Source organism: Caloenas nicobarica, chromosome 9, assembly GCF_036013445.1.
Source record: "Caloenas nicobarica isolate bCalNic1 chromosome 9, bCalNic1.hap1, whole genome shotgun sequence".
In the NCBI taxonomy this organism is placed as follows: domain Eukaryota; kingdom Metazoa; phylum Chordata; class Aves; order Columbiformes; family Columbidae; genus Caloenas; species Caloenas nicobarica.
Genome location: NC_088253.1, coordinates 15,524,703 through 15,545,083, shown reverse-complemented (window position 1 = coordinate 15,545,083; position 20,381 = coordinate 15,524,703).

Sequence of the window (20,381 nt, the reverse complement as noted above, 5' to 3'; positions counted from 1 at the left end):
ACAAAACATCAGTATTTATTCAAATATGTCATGACATTCTGGAACACCATCATAACTCTCCAAACCCTGAATTCCATCGGGGATTTCTTGTGACTCTATTTCCTTTAGAATAATTTGCCCCAATTTCTCATGTCTAGCAATAGCACTTTCCTTAACCGAGCATCTCTTATCCACGTCACCTGCTCTTAGTGCATTGGCAACGCAACTGGCAGGTCTCTGCTTTTCTTGGTGAAGGGTCTATCTGTCCCGCTGCATTCTGTTGCCAATTAATTTTAGTTTTTTACATGTATAGCTGCCTGGACACTATTTAAATTGACTTTTTTAATGCACCGTAACCAGGGATTATTTTTGGAGTAAGGCTTATATTTTGAGCATCCTCAAAAATCCTGAAAAATCATGCTAGGGCTGATTTTCAGGGTAGGCTTTATTTTGGGGGAAACAGGTTGGACATCCCTGGCCCTAATCTGAGAATAAAACCTGATAATATTTTTGCAGGTTTATTTCAGTCACCAGCCCGGTAAAGTGCGGCGTGCTAGTCTGGTACAGCACCATATGTGATCAAACAGGCTCTGCACTGAAGCAGCGCTCAACAGCTGTGTCACATATGGCTCCTGAAATATCACAGTTTCTCAACACCAGTACGATCTTTGGAAAGTTACTGCCTAGTGTTAAAAATGCTGCCATTTCGCAAGAACAGATTATTAACAGAGGTTTTTGTCAGCTAAGCCTTTATTATGATTTCATTTCTGATTTAAGGTGAAGCATCTCCCCTCCGTTTCTTGTTGAGAAGATGAAAAAGCAGGATGAGGAAAAGAGGGAGGAACATAACTCACAATTTTTGTCCCTTTCCTGTGGCTGCACTGGGGACTTCTTAACCTCCCCAAGCTTTATACGATCACATAAAATAACCCTCTGTGTAACAACTCAAAATGTTACAGGTCTACTGGTGCTCTTGATTTTTATGATTTGAATGTAAAAAGCAAGTGTAATTCCTAAAATGAGCAAAGATCAAAAATGCCATCTACATTTTAAAAAGTAACACCCCAAACTCCAGCTGTAAGCAGCCTTCCAAGGGGCAAAATTAAAAGCAATGAAGTCTGCCAGCCATCAAAGGAGGGAATTTTTATCACTCTGTCCCAAAGTGAATCATTATTTCACTACTCCAGTTAAAAATACAAGTTCTTAGGGCTACATCAGCAGGTATTTATTAGGTCTATTTTTTTACTATGGTAGAAGTTACTAAAATGAAAATGTAAAATAACAGTGCAACATGTATCCTTTAAGGATGTACATGCTGATGTAAATCATGCTGTTCTCTCAGAGAAATTCGACTCTGTTGAAGTCAGTGGAAACCTGGTTATTGCGATGTGCTGGTTAAGCCGTGATTCTGTACATTGTGACCAGCCAGCACATGATGGCATGCCCATTATCCTCCTTGGTGAGCATTAACTGATACATGTGAATCAGCACACCATACATCCCACCAAACATTCTGGGCAAGCAGCACAGAAATCCTCTCTTCAGTCTCACTGAGGCAGCGAGACCTGCTGTAGTTTTTCTCCCATCCAGGCTCGGTACCCGGTGGGCTCCATCACGTGCAGCCGGCTGGGAAAGCGCGTCCTAAACGTGAGAAAAAAACCCAAGAAGGGACCGCACTGCTGGCTGTGTTCTCTTGTACAGGGCTTTGTGTTCTGGCTGGATCTGTCACTGTAACTCTAACCTGTATTTATGCATTTTAACATCTACTCTTAACAAATAATTAGTACCTGAGATTAATGTTCACATGCTTTTTAAATTCTAGGAGCTGGTGGCATGAGAGCTGTTCAAGGCGGTCCTGCTGCAAATCTGATCCTGCCAATAATCTCACTGTACTTGCTGGCCTCTTATAAGTACGAGATGTCATTGCTATTCTGATATCATAGTTCTCTTTGTTCCCTTTATCAGCATTGATTCACTATTTAATTTCCTTTATCAGAATGTTGTGCATCTTTTTACTCTTCAGGTTACTAGGAGCTCTATACTTTCAAAAATCAAGAGGGAAAAAAACCCAAACCTTTCACCCCCCAAAAGCCTCAAGTCATCTGTCAAAAGCAAGCATCAGAAATCAACTACAGCTTCTGGTTTGATGAGCCACTTGGCAAATTTCTGTCAAGTCCTTCCCTAACATACATCAGAACCCAAAATAACCACAAAGCAGTTCAGGATGTCCTCAGCGTGCTGGGTTCACTGCGTAACTTCACAGCTTCTGACATAGTAGGAGACAGGCCAAGAGGTGCCAGGAACGATTTCAGCTGAAGATGGGCTGTTGCTACCAACACGATGATTCACTCTGGCTTCCAGCCTGCTCCTTACGGCGTCTCAAGAAAATGCCCAGCAGCAGCAGGCTCCGTCTGGAGGAACTGTCCAGAAATACCTGATGCAATCATCTGAAATACCTGTTACCTTCACAGGAAACTGTTATATTTTTCTTAAGACTAGGCACTTAATCTTGTTGGACAGAAAAAAGCTGTTTCTCTAAATTTTCTTCTGTGCCAGAGATTTCCGGAGAAAACACGAGGATTGAGCAACTGTCTGCACACAGACTTAGTTTCATCATGTCATCTAGTTGCATTTTTTTTTCCTTAAAATCTTTAAATTTCTTTCTATGAAAATGGCAGGAAAAAAACATTCAAAACTTGAGGCATGTACAAGTAATATAGATCCATTTCTCTAAGTTTGCAAAGCACCTAAGAATAGTCCTGAGATTTCCCTTTCTTGTCAACTTGGATATGGGTGAGGATGATTTAATTTACAATGTTACATCAAAGCAAGGACAAAAGAGGAAAAAAGAAGAAATGTCATATGTTCCCCAGAACATGTAATGGGAGTGGCCCACAGAGAAGAAAGGGGATAGAAGATGTGACATAGCAAGTTTCTAATCACATCCAAGTTTAGGAAGGTAGGAGATTTCTATTCATTCCCCCAGAAGTCTGGGAAACCCTACTCCGCACTGAAGAAAAGCTGCTTTGCTTATCCCTGTCTAATTTCTAGGGCTCTAGACAATCTACATCTCTCTCTGGATCTATAGAGCCCCAGTACGTGTGCTCACATAGGGTCACAGGAATAACAGCAGCTGTTCTGAAAGCGTCTGCCACTTCTGCTTCATATTATGTTCATCATTTGAACCTTCCCTTCTTGACAACAATACAGTTTTATACCTTCTGAGTTCCTGATATTATACTTTGGGTTACCAAGAAAAGGGTGAGCTTCTCAAGATCAAACAAGGCACAACCTGTGTTGAAAATGAATATAAAGTAATGCTATAGCATTTAAGTCCTTAAAGAGAGCCACTTAGTAAGGAAAATTTTGCAACTGCAGAATGGCTGTTTAAAAGGAATGACAGTCTCTCCAGAACTCTGTGCAACAAGAAAAGGTAATATTTCTAAAACCAGGAACCTAACTCCAGTTTTCACCTATTAACACTCTTCACCTCTGTGCATCCAGGTATAAATAATTCAGGAAAAATTACTGAATCGCTACAGGAAGAAACAGTAGCAGGTTACAGAGATCCACTACAAGCAAAGCATATGCTTGATGGCAGATCTTTTCCCCATTTCCTACGTTAGATATTCATCAGGGTCTGACTTCTAATTGAATGCAAATAAAGGATATAACAGGTTTTTGCATATGAAGTGAAGATATAGAACATCTGTCTCTTCACAGCCTTTCAATGTACCTTATGTGACATTAAGCAAAGAAGAGGTTTGCCTCATCAGCTTGTAGGAAACGGTGAATGTGACTGAATTAAATCATTCCACTGCTGCTGTAAAAGGTGCTGCTTTGGTCTCCCTGCACCCTCTCAGGTGATAAAGTGCCAAGCTGGGCAAAATCAGTTTCAGTGCCAAAAAGATGGACTACTGGTGCAGAAGGTCACAAAACACTATTAATTGCCTTATATCATCTCAGTCTTGAAAGATGATCCAAAAATATAGGCTGGTGCTTTGGAATAAAGCACACACTGCTAGCTAGCACTGTCCAAGCAAGCAGTTAAAGATACTTCAGGCTTATCCTTCCATGCAAACACTATACCTGCCTTCTGCTCTTTTAGACTCTTATTATACTAGTCATTTATGCTGTTGTTTGGTTGGGTTTTTTTTTTACTTCTTCAGCAGCCTAATTCAGTAATTGTGTTTATTGGTACGGAGTAGCCATTTTGTGGCCTTTTCAGAAAAAGCTTCAGCAAATTTAAATGTAAAAGTCAGTTTCCTGAAATTAGCTTACGTGTTTGTATGTTATAGTGTGTATGAACACTGAAGTGGAAATAAAATTCTGGTTAAAAAATAGATACACAGAACACCTGCAAGGTTTCCAGAGATGAGCTAAAAAAGAAACAATCTTTACAGCCACTTCTGCCACTCATCACTGTTGCAAAATGTATCTAAGAAAAATGCATGTGAGGTTTCTTCAAACCTGTAATTAAAGGGCATACATAAACCAGACAAAGTTCAAAATCAGATCTAAGATGCGTATTGTAAATTCAGCTAAGGAAGAAAGCATTCTAGTACCAAGAATGGAAGGATGACATGTGAAGCTGTCTGGAGTAACATCAATGACAGATTTCCATGCTTGATACTATTCAGTGGTGTGAAAAATCTGTAGCATAACCTGGTGCTCGCGGAGTCTGGGAACAGTAAATGTTCAGCTACATATAATTCTGGCCCCAAACATACAGTACTTTGGAGTCGCAAAGAGTGAGCACGAACAACCTGACTTGGGTCCTTGGCCAATTTCACTTCCAATGTTACGGCGCATTCACGAGTTCTGAATGAGAGCCCAAATTTTACAAAGCTGTTCAGACAAAGTTTCCTGTTCTTCAGGGAACACAGAACAATTCTGTGCAGCCTTTTCAGGTCTGAGTTGTGATAACGTGGCAGGCAAGAGGGAGCTCGCAGTCAGCTGGGTAGCAGGCTGGGAGGGAAGAGAACGGCTTGCACAGTTTGCATTGCACAATTTTCTTTTCTCTTGTGATAGGTTGGAGACAAGATGATGGAAAGGTGAATTTGAATCACTCTCTACAATGCTGGACCAGATCCAAAGCTTCCAGAAGTCACTGCCAATACTTAAATGTGTTACAATGGAATTTTCAGACCTACACAGTTTAGCATGTTCTATTTTAATACCACCTCCTGGGCCACCTCTCTGCTTCACTTGCAGTCAGCAGGGTGTGATCTGGGATCACATAATGCCTATGTAGCTACAACGAGGTTCTCTAAAGAGCTATTGCTAAGCTAAATGAAGAGCAAGGGAGTTTATACCATACTTGTAGCTGTCCTATAATGTGGTCTAGACTTCGGAAACAAAAAGAACTGGAAACTCTCTGCAAAATACAAAGAGGCCCTTTGCTGGCTTTCTGCAGACCTCAATTTGGGAACCACTGCCTTAAAATCATCATAAATGACTGTCTCAGGAGCAAAATGATGTGCATTCAAGTGGGCATAATTTATAAAAAAGAGCTAATACCAGTTGGCTTTACCTACAACAGCGTGCATATACGCAGTCACGAGAGGCAAGTGCCACTGGAGTAGAAAGCATTGACCAAGCAGATGAATAGAAAAAGGAAAGAACTGGGCAGCCCCTTCTGTATGATAAGTTCCAGGGGATCTTTCATTCTGCCCTAAGTAGACAAGCATTAAGTTCTCAAAAGTCTGTTGAAAAGGGTCACAGCAGGATGTGCCAACCTCTATAACATGGAACAAAAGACTTGAGATTTTGCTGCAATTAGAATAAACAACTGTCCTTAATTTCTGTCAAACAGTAGATGTCTCCCTTTGCCAGTATTTGAAACGTGTGTAAAACGTTGTTAGGGTACACATCCACAGCCAGCATTATGACTCTTTTTCTCAGCCTACATTCCCATCATGCCTTGTAGAAAAATCCATGGGGGACGAAAGATAACACTGAGTCCAAACCCTGAGAACAGAGCCCCATGAAAGCAACAAATTATAAACTCTACTGAGGAGATTTTCTTCAGAAAGATCACAGGTCTCATGCTTTAGTCATGGCCCGTTCCTTTGCCAGCAGGTTCAGAGGGAGGGATCTGTGAGAGCTAAGTGATTTCTTTCAAGTAAGCTGCTCACGATGACTACAGAAACCTCAAGGATTACAGTGCACAAACAATGGGAGAAAAGCTGCTTCAAATAATACACCCAGACAATGGAGTTGCCATTATGGTTGCAATGCAAAATATGGACAGGGATTTAAATGAAACGGGCGATATCTGTATACTTTGGAGGGCTCACGTATGCCAAATTTGGCAGCGTGAGTGTTCACATTGCTTGTTGCTCCACCCCTTGAACAATGAGGCTAAACCCCATATGTGCAGGAGTTGGTAGAGCACAAGCAGTTCTGCTAATCACACTGCATGCAAAAGCAAAAAGACAAAGGAAACTAGTAATGCTTAGACTAGCATTGGGGAAATAATTAAGCATGAATGAAATATTGTATGTGGATTTGAAATGAATGTTCTTGGAAACAATTGTGCTGTTTCAGTTGTGCTGCTTTCCCAAGTTTCACGAAGTAATTTGCATGTCATTTAAATAAATACCATAAATTAGTGCAAACTTTTTGTTTTTATTTACATAAAACAAAATGCTCATTTCCATTATTGTTTGGATTACCTGACAAGAGTGAAATGCAGAGGTCTGAGAGGAAACTTGTCTGTCCCCCAAATATTACAGATTTCTCACGCGAGTGAGCCAGAAAGCAGGACCCCATTTTTAGCTCTGCCTTACATAGGCAAGTAACGCTCCGTACTGTAACAAGTACTTGATCAGATCTTCCCACTGAGCCAAGCTGGAGCTCCAAGCTGGAGCTCCCAGCTGGCCGAGGGCACTGGTACAGGCTGCCTTGCATTTGTCAGGGTTTCATGGCCCGTTGTGAAAATAACAACAGCCTCAGCACTGCTTGTCTGCTGGCCAGAGCTGCTTTTTCTGGGATAGCTCAGCTCTTCGCAGCCAACACGCACAGCAAACAACAACTCTACCGGCATCCTGAACTCGCACAAGCCACCCGAGTGCTCGACAGCATCTGCAGCAGATACCCAGTGCAGCTCTCACACGTTGGGAGGTCAGGGCACTGTTAACTTGAATTTCTCTGATTAATCATCTGTTTTTCTTTGAGAACTCATATGAGGGTTAACTTCAACCACCATAACTTGCAAGGCCTACACTCTTCTCCGATCCTCATACTGTTTTCACTTCCATTCAGTGTTATCCGCCTGTCACCAATTTGATTTAACCTCTGATAAATATTTACCTTCCTTCTTGACAATCTATTTACGCTTCTTTCTCTGAGTTCTTATCAAACCTCCTTTCCCATCTCACCCTTTCAGAGGGTCAACAGCAGCCAGTTCAGAACCCTTAACATTCTGAGCACTCTGACAATTAAAACAAAATAAAATGATTGAAATACAGAAATCCAGAAGAAGGTGAGTGCAAGGTAGCCTAAAAAGTTAGGAAGGTGCATGTCCCTTTGCAGGATCATATGGGGCCTGTTGGCCACTGAAACCTAAGTATAGGTACCATCACCTGAAAAACCAAGCGACCTAACCATCTGCAAAAGAAGAAATGGAATATCTAGCATAAATTTTAATGTTCTAGCCATAAGACAGTAAATGATCATTCAGGCTTCTGACCTGTGAAGACTGCCTGCAGGTTTCCTCCACAATGCCTCACTTACATCTGGTTGCTCGCTCCAGTCTAAGAGGGAACCCAACAAATATTCTCTCTTCTCACAACCCTGGGCTGCTTTTCCCCATGATCTGTTGTAAAATACAACCAACATTATAGATTGAAAATCAGATGAACTCATTATACAGATGTTCTTTTCACAGAAGAATATCCTGTAGTCTCAGTTTCCTTTTTTTTTTTTTTTTAAACAAACTAAGGGATTCAACCCACTTCCCATTTTGGATATGAAAGCATTTACTTTCCTGGACTTTGCTTAATGAGTCCAAAGTTTTGCTTCACCACGAAGGAAGTAAAATTGATTTGATCTAAATTCATGATTTCCAGATATCACTAGGGTGTGCTGTAGATCATGAAATTTCAGTAAGGCACAGTTAACAGTGACAAACCTAGCTGCTATAATAAATATTTTAAACTAATTACAAACATAGAACCAACTCAACAATGACTCAGATCCCTCTTAAAACAGCATACACACTCAAGAGAGGTAATATAACAAGATAACAATTTAAAACATTTTGGTTACATAGGCTTGGTAAACTGGGGGTAGTACACAACAGAGAACTAACTAGAGACAAGCAGATAATCACACACCTAAACTGCACATAGATAACTAAAACCCAGGCATGCAGTTCAGTGTTAATAGAAGAAAAAAATGGGACTAGAACCAATATCCATAACAAACCATGTAACAAGCAATAAGGGACTCTTTGTGGAAAACTTAATCTGAAAAAAAAATTACGAGACTAAGTCATTGGAACTCACAAGGGTAAGGCCTGGGAATGCAGAGTCAGGGGCTGAATAGTAATTATTTGTATCAATTAATGCACATAAACAATAGTGCTGAAATTCCCAGTGAGGATAACAGTAGAACTGAATCAAATCCATCACAGGAGGCTGCACCTGCCGGGTATCAGGTCTCAGTCCAAGGGTGCCCAGCAGTGGCACTGGGCAGGGGTTGCAGCCGCTGGAGGAAGGAAAGCGCCAGCTCCCAGCTCTGGGCTTCCAACCTTTGCTACAACCTACACCCAACCAGCTGCTCAGCTCCTGGGCAGAGGAATCTTCCTGCTCTTGCACCTGTAACTTCAGCCTGGGAAAGAAATATATATCCTGGCACACCGTCCTTCTGTGCTCATCACCTCCCAGTATAGGCACGGGAGTGGTGGTGGGATAACGAACCCGTGCAATTAAGGACAAGAGTTTTTAAGCACAGGCTTAACTTGAAGCATATATATATACACTAACAACCACAGACTCAAATGCAAATTTAAAAACAAGCACCTATTTAAACACAAACAAAAGCTTAAATGGTTTACTGTGCTGAGGCCCCAACTGTCAAGACATATCCAGTATGCCATAGTTCGTGGTAACCGCAAACAGAATTATCAAGTGATGCTTCAGCAGGCCGTATGAACTGCGTTTGGTAGTCTTACACCATGAACCACATATTCATTATTATAGCAACTTGTATTACTATTTGCAGCATCTAGGGAACCCCAATCAGGGCTCTATTGTGTTACAGACTGTACAAGCACTGAAAAAGAGGATGGCTCTTATAATGAGTACATCACAAGCCCCACTACCATAATTAACATTGATTAGCATCCATGCAAACTGCATGGGAAGACGAAGATGAGGCAGTTTGGGAGCTGAGGTACACTCTCACCCTTTAAGGTGGCTCCTCTGGTTCCCAGCTGCAGAACAGAGGGAGGCTGTTCTAGCGGGGAAGGCTGCAGCCTCCAGTGCTCCCAGTTAGCAGCTCCCATGGGCACATTCTAGGACACAGGACTTAAAGAGGCATCTTTGTCACTTGCTAAGCCAGCCTCTATCACAGGCAACTACTTCACACAGTCCTGCCCTTAAAATGATCACGAACCACCACAAGCCACTTTCCACCCAGGGCGTACATCTCTCTGCAAACACCCCAGGTTGGCTGGAGCAGTTGGATTAGACTGTGTATCTGTGCATCAACCTAAATACTAAAGCAAGCCTGCTGTTCGCTGTCACAGATCAGTAGTAGTGTGAAATGCAATGGCTAGAACGGACGTAAAACAAAGATCAGAGTCAGACTTTCAGGGTATATAAATCAACTGAGGTCAAAACCCCAGCACTGAACCTGCTCCCTCATGTCCGAATGGGATATTTCCCCACTTCCCCAAGCCCCCCTGCCCAGCGTATTTACCCTTCCCCAACATGACTGTGAAGCCATATGATTGCAACCACCACTATCAATTCTGATCAAAAAGGACAGCTGGTAACCTCTGATCTATTTAATGTGTTAGAAAAAGACCCCCAAAAGCCAGATCCACTTTAAATGAAATCTCAAAAGAGTGACCTTAATGGACATGGGATGTGGAGCTGCATGTTAATAAACTTCCTCCCTCCAATACACAGCCCTTGCTAGATCTATGATTATCATATGTACCTTCGCATCCCAGGCCCATGGTATTTTCCCAGGTTTGCCTTGGATACTAAAGCAGTTTTTCCTTTCCAACTGTAGGAAAGTTTGTCGACAACACTCTAATGCCAGCAAAAAATATAACATTTTTAAATGGATAGTGTGAAATCATAGGGGTGAACATTTTGATTGTGTAATGAAACTACCTTTATTAACCAAATGAGATTCAAGACCTTGGAACCACCCTCTCCCTAAAATGTTTCTGCACATTTTTATTGTGTAACCTTACGAAATACAGACATCTTGAATTTCACTTTCACATCCAGTACCATGAAAAATATATCCATAGAAAATACATTCACACTAGAAATTTTGTTCAGTTCTCCATGACATCACTCATGTCATAACCTAACCTGCAATCTGGCGTATCCTCAGAGTTGGTGCACATCTCAAGAACCCTCACATGCACTAAACAGAACACATATGCAAATATTTGCAGGACTATACTGTAGCCAAAATTTCAAACGCAATCGAGATATGTTTACCTGCCCAACTGTAGTTAAGTTTTGGTGTTTTACTACTTTGTGCATTTTGGGGGTTTTTTTGTGTATTTTTTTTGTTTGTTTTTTGTTTGGTTGTTTTGTTTTGGTTTGGTTGTTTGTTTTTTAAGATACTTCCTATCATTTCCCTGTGAGTGAAATTGAATATAATTCTATAAAGCCTAAAAATAAACTTGAATCTGCTAAAAAATTAATCATTTCACTCCCAGGCTTCCACCAGCTGGGCTTGTCTGCTTTAGGTTTGACACCCTTGAGAGCTACAAGCACAACTTACAAAGATGAGCAAGTTTACATCAGAAAGAAGGAGAGATCATTTTTTTTAACCTTTCCTTTGCCAAAATACTGTCTGGGGTACTTATGACTGGAAGATATTTATTTTTGGAAATTTCTCACTCACTTATAGAACTGTACTTATGTTATTTGCAAATTTGGAGGGTTAATGTCCAAATACGTATGCTTCTCTATGTGTATTTCTTTCAGGTTTGCTCATTACATTCATTAAACTATTTAATTCTCAAGGATCTACTGGAGATACAGTGAAGACCCCCTGAGCGCCAGTTAAGAATAAACTTGTAATGAGAATAAATTACACACACATATCAATTGCTACAAGTCCTGTAAAGACCTAGACCTTTCTACATAAACATCTGCTGCAGAATTAAATCTGATACATTAATAAAAGCCCTCCCCACCCAAATCAAACAATGGAAGTAGAACAGTTACCCGATCAGTTAAAAGAATAAACCTTTTAAATAAATAAATTTGAGCTACACCAATTTATGTCACTGTGGTACTTAAGGCAAAACCTTTTAAAGGAATAGATTTACTGTGCATACAGATCTCCACTGGGTATGTGTAATTATGCAAAGGAAAGGCATTACTTTTAAAGTGGATGAATGGCTGATACTTTTTGATTTACTGCTAGAAACAGAAAAATGGTAATGGCATAAAATAAGCATTTGCAAAACCGTTTTGGCAGACAGAAAATGTTTGATTTACCTAGGGCATCCATCAGGTTCTATATTTTAGATCAAAGTAGATAAATGGAGAGGCAAATGGATATTTGGGAGGAAAAAAAAATCTGCTGCTTTTCCATCAGCCCTGCAAGTTAAGTTAAATGCTTGGAGGAGGAAAAAGCCCAAGGCTCTTTGGATGGAAGGAAGTCATGATTCATCACTGCTCTGGCAGCTATAGCTTTCTGTATTTACCTGGAAAGGTGAGAATTGCATAGAAATACTTGCAACTTTCTGGGCCTGATTTGGAGAGGTGATTTCAAGGCGGCTGGCAAAGCTCAACGATTCCATCTGACACTGGAAATGGATAATGCATACCCTGGGTCATATTTTCCTCTCAACTCCAAGTTGTTCACTCTCTTTTTCTCTCCTCTTCTGGCTTGAATTCACATTGGCGAAGAAAATATGTTCCACTCAAGATACACGCACTCCCCAAATCGAGACCCGCTGCCTTCTCAGCTGTGCAGTAGGAAAGCACACTGATGGTAGGATAAGGCTTACTGGACTGTGACAAGCCAGGATACTGCAGAACCAAAACTCAGCTTCTTCCTAGAGGCTCTCAGTGAAAAGCATGATTTCTGAGTGTGCCATGATCTTATTCTGAATTCCTCCTATACTGAAATGCATCACCAGGCACTATGTAATGTATGTATTGTGCCCAGCCCTTAAAGCATCACTAGAGGTGTGGCACATGTGTTGCACAGATGGTCTGAACACACACAGTAAACCCAAGATGTTTGGGACACACTCAATTTGTTGTGCTTGCGAAAACCCACAGGAGGGCACATGCACAAGAGCCCCAGCTGCATCAGATTTACTGTGAGTGTGCACACCATGTGCAGGGAGCGTTTCCATAAGCATCAGATTTGCGATATGTGCACAGTAGAAAGGATTTGCTCACGTGCCGAGAAAATGCTGGCATTACTAGACATCTGGAAATCCCGAAAAACATACAGAATCCTTGAAAATAACCTCTCGACAAAACGTCTGGCTGGGGAAGGACACATCTGGAGAAATTCAACATATGTCCCTCTGCCCACTCCGTCAGGAAATAGCGGAGTGGGATATGGCCTTTTCAGCTCTCTCCACATCATTATGAACATGAGCAACAAATCCATCAGCTACTTCTGCATCCATTTACTCTATGGAGGGGTTGCCCGGCTCTTAAGCAGCCAAAGAGCAATCAAAACTCACATATTTTTCCCAGATAGGTAAAAAAGCGAACAGGACTTACAATTACACAATAAGAGAGAGCTGGTTGCTCCCTGGGATACTTGCTCAGCAGATATCTGCTCCTGCTGATGTACATGACCTGTGTTTTTAACTCAGTAGCTTATCCTTGAACACTGAAATACTAGAGTAGGTTACTCAGAGAGGTTGTGGAAACTGCATCCTTGCAGATATCAAAAACCTGTCTAGATCTCGATCCTAAGCAACCTGTTCTAGCTGACCCTGATTTGAGCTGAGGGCTTGGACTAGATGATGCTCCTTCCAGTCTCACCTGTTCTGTAATTCTGTGATTAAGGTCTTTCCCTTCGGTTTTGTAGATGCACTCGCCTTCCAAGAAGTAATTCATTGATCACACCTCTACCATAGCCACCGGTACCACTGTACACAGAGAGTTCAAAGATTCTGCATTTGTGGAGTGGGCCAAACCCTCTGCAGTGATCGACAAAAAAAATGACAAGTTTCACCAACAAGAGAGAGAACACAGAAAGACCACGGACAATGCTGGCTCTTTGCTGCATTCCAGTGTCTGTGACTGGTAAACAGCCCTTATACATAAGGCTTTACGTACACAGCTCCACAGATGAGATGAAAACCAGTGCATCTTCAGACCAGGCTCAGCAAGCAGCATCCAGACCTTTTGTGCCTACGTGGCCTCCAGTGTCCCCAAGCTTATCTTTAGTTATGCCTCTCTGAAACCAACAGCACCCCTGCTACAGACTCCCACGTACATAAACCCTCCAAATCAAGACTCAAAACTGTAAGACCACCAAATGCAAGATGCGTGTACACATATAACAGCCAATGTACCTGTGCGAGTTGAAGATTTGTGCACATCCAGGGATATCTGAAGTTATACACTCCGTCTGTAGAAAAAGTCATTGCAAGGTTCCATGCAAGGAATAAAATAAGTGTTAAAATATTGAGCTAGAAGTAAGGCCAGACTGTATTTCTCCTCCTCTAATAAATCAGCACTATATGTATATATTAAATCCAATCCCTTGATGTGTCCAGTTTCAGTGATAAAAACTTAGCGAGGAGGGCAAAAGTTATTGGGTAAAGATCGATATGCTTGCTTGTTGTCCTTGATTGGCAATAATGCGACATTTTCTCCTTGACTGTAAGAGGCGCTTTTGTGATTTGGGAGCATAAAGAAATTCTGTACTTGACAGATTTATATAGTAGGAATACGCTAATGTCCTTTGACCCGCTTAAGAATAAATACGACCTACCAAATTGTCATTTTTATGGGTATTTACAACTGAGGCACTTTGTAAACCTAAGAACTAATATTTCCCAAAGGAAATCTGTGCTCTCGAATCTTGATAAATTATTGAAAAATACAAGCCACTACCAGCCCTACAAATTTTCTCTTCTATTTCTCCTATTTCTAGTTACATAGGAGTTGTCAAAGCAGATTGGACCACTGATCTATTTCACCGGATATGTTGCTGCAGCCATGGCTAGTGCTTCAGAAGAGTCCAATAATATTTTTGGCTATTTGATCAAGGCTGTGTAAAAGAAAAAAAAAAAAATCTTTCCTGAAACGTGAAGGTTTTCAGTGCCCAAACGAAATATTAGTCATATAATTCTTTCAGCTCTCGAATTACTATTAGAAATGTGTTACAAACTATAATTTCCACAGCCCAAATGCCACCAGCTGCATTTGCTCTCGTGAATGCTCCAGTTGATACTTTAAACAGATAGTGCAAGGAGTAAAATAAGCCATCCCAGTTCACCCAAGCCCCAGTGCTCACCACCTCACGGGTGTAGTGCAGATAACCTGCAAATTTCATCACTTGTTAATGACCACCTACATCCCTGCTTTCTTAATTCTGCAGGCCAGGTGACCCAAAAGCCTTCACGTGAGTGCGGTGTCTCAGCTCCGCTTCATCTCACCTACCCACTCCACTTGCCACATACATTTCCTCCATCACCTTTATGCTGTGTCAACCTTCAGAATCTTCCTCTGGAAGATGACAGCACATGACTATACCTCTACAGCTTGGTCTTAAGGAAACAGAAGTTTTTGACAGGAAACAATATTAATATTGTCATCCATAACAGAGCAGTTGAAAGCTATTTCCCTTTATCCTTATTCTCCAGCTGAAAGTTGACAAAAAGTCAACACCATTCAGGACAGTATCTAACAGATGAGGCTCGCAGTATTTTTCCAGCAGAAGCTTTGTGTTTCTGCTCTTGGTTATATCTCTGTACAACAGTACAGATCCTCTCAAAGACTTTCAACACATAAGATTTTGACTAAAGCATCATGACGTAGCGCTCATCTCTACTTTTACTGCATTTCTAAGGGCAGCTGCTTTTCTATTTTTCTTTGCGCATCTGTGGACAACAAAATCTTTTTTCTATCACAAGAATGTCTTCATTAAGGCAGTTTCTGCCTTCAGCTTATTCTTAGTCTTCTGCATACTGTAATCTATGTACACGCACAAGAAAGGCTCGAGAGGCAAACTGAAAAAGCAGGAAGCTGGAATAAACAATGAGGCAGGAACTGCAGGAAACTTGAGCATCTTTTCTTGCCCTTACTCTGCTGCCTTCCTTTTCATCCTTGTTTACTGTTGAATTTGGGATTCCTCCCACACTTGTATGAAACATTTCAATGTCCTCTGTTTTGTCACCTCATTCTGACAGCAGTATGACAAAGCACAGCTAGTACAGGGACTGCAGCACAAAGTCGAACAATTCTGAATTTAACTACCATTTTGTACATTTCATTTCATATCAGACTGGGCAAATTGAAATATTTAAAATTTCTTGTACACTTAATTTACATTTTTACATTTAATGTTGTTTGCTAAGTAATAAAAGGATCCTTAATACCCACTGTTCCATGAACTCCTACACTCTACAGTGGATATTCCATCTCCCTTTGAACACATGGTAGGACAGAAGCAGAAATTGCATTTTAATATACAAAAGGGAAAATCAAGGATGGACAAGGATTCAAGAACAAAATGGGTGTTGCCTCTGCTTAACCCGGTATTAATTCTAACCTGTTCGTATTACCTAACATGGACCATGTGCTCCCTCAACATCGACATCTCATTTTTTTGAAATTTTCACCTGTTCCACATTCTGCTTCTACAAGTGTAGATGTTATTTTCAGAAACAAATGCCTACGAGCAGAAGAGGAACACTCAATAACTCAGCATTCCACACAACCAAACAGCATCTCCATCCTGTTCATTTCAAGGAGAGTGACGTCCTCTGGAAAAAGAAATTATGAAGCACTAACACTTGCTGTCTGACACTGAATTTACTTTGTGAAACAATGAAAATTTGACAGTGAGAGGAAAGAGGGAATTTAAACCTAAACAGAGAGTATTAGTTTCAGTTCAAATCAGCAAAACCCATTTTTGACATATTGAAAGAAAACTACCTGTTAATAAGATCAACAGTTTTTTAATCAAGATAATTACCCTACACATCTTTTCCATTCCTTAAGTGTTCAACAAGAAACATCTTAGGCTCTCCTTACCTTTAATTCTTCTAAAGCTTCAAACTGTAAGCAAAGAAACAGACTACGTTGTGAATTGCAACCCTTGCCTCATGTGAAAGGCTTTCCCATTTGCATTGCAGAAAGACTTCCCCCCCCCAAAAAACACCCCAAAACCAAAAAAACAGTTTATTAAACACTGGGGTGAAAAAGCACCTGTTGCCCTCAACATTTCAAGTAGTAACTTTGCCAGCTGAAGAATAATCCAAGGAAAGCATTTAACAGGTCTGTCTGGACCGAGTGAGTGTCGAAGTCTTTTTGACAGATGGAGTCAGGAACATGAGTGCAGTCAGGAAACTCTGCAACATTTTCGACTTCATATTGACCAAGCATGGACTCTTCAATAGAATATTCCTAACCAGTCACCATAGGAGAACAATGTGATTGAAGTTATTCGTCCTAACACAGGTTTTTAACCGACATCCTAAGGGAAATAGGGTTTTATCTCTAAAACAAGTGTTCAAAGGATCAAATAATTCTTGTCACTAAGAGTCAAAGAATGGTTAAGAGTAGGGAAAAAAATTGAGAGAAGTTCCATAATGCCTCAACATGAACAATTTCTTGCAAGCCCCAGTACAAGCACCAGTTCTTATAAAAGCAAGGAGCTAACTGGGTGGGTTTCCCTGACACCTCCAAGGCAGGAATCCAGGAATCCTCTGTCTCTCTCTGAAGGATTTTAAGTTCTGATGGTATTTCTGCAGCAGGGACCGTAGAGTGGAGAGTCAATTCTACTATACACCATGGCATGTTAGTCCACAACAAAGAATATCTCAGCCCAGTTCTCCTCCCTTTCTAAACAATGCAGCATTTAGGTCGCATAGATAAGCACTGCAGATGTGCAAGAAAAAAGCCACAGACAGTTCTGTCCTTAAACTCAACTTCTATGTTCCTCAGCAGAGCGAACACTGACTGGATGCTGGGGAAAAGTGCAGGGAGGGAAGTTTTTGTAATGCAAACCTGTAATCTGCTCTTAAACCAAAGAGCTGCAAATTCCAAGCCTGCATTTTGCTACAGTTATTGCTCCTTATTGCCATAATTATCCTGCAAAACTTCAGCTTTCATTTAGGAAAAAATGTCTCCCTGAGCACATATACCAGCAGAGATGATCTTGGAAACATAACCCAGGTGTGAACTCACAAAGTCTTCACTGAAGAGGCTGCAAACAACCTGAAACTACAGCAAACACCCCAATCACTTCTCTCAATAGAACCATGCAATATAGCACTTCGTCATGGACTTCTAGATTTTGCTAAAGCCAACTATTTTGGTTTTCTTCCCCCATCCTGCTCTGCCAGGACCTGCCTGCCAGTCCTTTTATTTTGCTGTTTTCCACCAGTGAGGAGTTTGTTGGAATAGGTGCAGGAAACAAGAACTGGACTCCAACCTGTAATCAGGGAGCCTGCAGAGCCAAAATAATGGGACGAAAGAATAGCCTAACAGCTGGATCAGCTGCCTATATGATACCAGGAAGAAAATATCTGAAAATTACCCATAAATCTTACAAGCTTACATATTTTCAGCATCAAAATAGGTAGAAAAATATTTGTCTTACTAGGTTCAGATACAAATATCTAAGTTTTATGAATGGAATTAAGTTGTATTAAGACTTACGCATTGACTTAGACAAAGTGTATTATTACCAGCGAATTTTAATTATCTATAACTTTACTAAAGACATCCCTATTTTACTAAGTATTTTTCCTGTACTAAAGGTGGTACTGAATCTTCACGTAAACTCATTTTGTTACACAAATGGACACTTACATTCTCTCCTCCGGTTCATTAAGTTAACAGCAAGAACCACACGTGATGTTCAGGTGGGCAATTACTTCTATATTTTTGCAATCTATTTTCAAGTTTTTTCTGCTCAGCACAGAATGGATACGAGTAAGTATTATGCAAGAGTAAAATCTGAGAGAAGGAAGAGATCCAACAAGAAAGGGAGGCCACTATATGACATTTTAAAAGGGCAAATCAAAAGCAATCAACACCCAACAAAATGTTCAATGTAGGATGAGGTGATAGCTTAGGATATACTTAGGATACTGTAATGAGGCTAACAAGTGCTGTGTTTTAATGTAAATTAACACAAGATAATCTCTTCACATATTTAAGTGATACACTTCAAATTAATTAATACATATTTAATAGAAGTCTTCTTGAACAGCTGTTATTTACTTCTGGAGTTCTACACATTAGCACTTGCCTGCTTTGTTCTGCTCTGAAGTTGTTCATGCTCCAAAGTACTTTAACAACTTGGGCTGTAAAAAAATTGAACAGTCTTCCCAAAAGAGACAGCCTTTCTGATAACTTAATATTTTTACATTAAATATTCAAACACTTTCTGAACAAAAGGTCAAATTCTTCTTCCAGCATCTGCGTGAAACAGGCAAGCAGATGCTTAATGCTGCTAGACAAACACTTTCGGCACAAAGAATGATAAAGAGTTGGTGATCAGTCACATTTCCAGGCTTTAACATCAGCTTTCCTTTACTTCTGTTCCCGAAATTCTGCACTTACCACTCATATGTAACAATACAGACCCAAGTTATGGTCTGAGCCTTCCATACGGGTTACACAGTGGAGATGTTAAATGAAATCCTGACAGTGAAAGTGCTGTCTACAGGATTCATTGCATGTTATGAGTATTACAGCAACTCATTAGGGTTTTTGTCTTACAAAGACTACTGTGTATGACACCATTTCATTCAGACCCTGCACGCAGCACTGAAGTAGTTCTCGCCACCCCTTTCATTCAGATGAGAGCCCATTTGAGTTCCAGCCACTTGGGAGTTTTTAGGATGTGAATGAGTAGAAACCAATTCAAGAAACATGCTGGTAACACATTATATTTTCGCATAGTGATGACTGTGACTTTTGGCAACTGTAATCAGTTTCTTTAAAAATAATTATCATCACTGAACAATCTTTATCAGTGTATTTGTTGTAGTTTTCAGCTACTTGAAGATGTTTACTCTTCTTACAGCATTAGAGCACTGGCTAGTGTTCACTGCTTACATGTTTACTGAGAATAAATTTCAAAGGCAGTAACGATTGTAATAGAGAATATCTGTTGGGACAACAATCATTAAATCTTCTGCGCAATGATGTATGGAAATATATGCAACTTGTGAAAGGCCTGAAAATAGTCCTAAACACACAAAGATAAAAAATATGCATGTTACTATATCTAAATTCATTCTTTTTTATTTAATGTGGTGGTTTTCACAATAAAGAGGATGTAAGACAGAACTCATTACCCAGGCTGAGAATTTAAAGACTAAACCAGATCATAGAATGATTTTGGTTGGAAAAGAACTCTAAGATCATCGAGTCCAACCATTAACCTAATACTGCCAAGTCCATCACTAAACCAGGTCCCTAAGCACTACATTTATGTCTTTTAAGTACCTCCTGGGATGGTGACTCCACTTCCCTGGGCAGCCTGTTCCAATGCCTGACAACCCTTTATGTGAATAAATTTTTCCAAATATCCAATTTAAACCTCTTCCAGGTGCAACTTGAGGCCATTTCCTTTCATCCTACCGCTTGTTACTTGGGAGAACAGACCAACACCCTCCATGCTACAGCCTCCGTTCAGGTAGCTGTAGACAGCGATAAGGTCTCCCCTCAGCCTCCTGTTCTCCAGGCTGAACAGCCCCAGTTCCCTCAGCCGTTCCCCACCACACTTGTGCTCCAGCCCCCTCGCCAGCTTCATCGCCCTCCTCTGCACTCACTCCAGCACCTCAATGTCTTTCTTGTAGTGAGGGGCCCAAAACTGAACACAGGATTCCATGTGGGGCCTCACCAGTGCCGAGTACAGGGGGACGATCGCTGCCCTGGTCCTGCTGGCCACACTAGTGCTGACACAAGGCGTTATTGGTAAACATGCTGTGGGTGAATGGAGGTGTGGAAGACAGATTTAGAAAGTATCTTCACGAT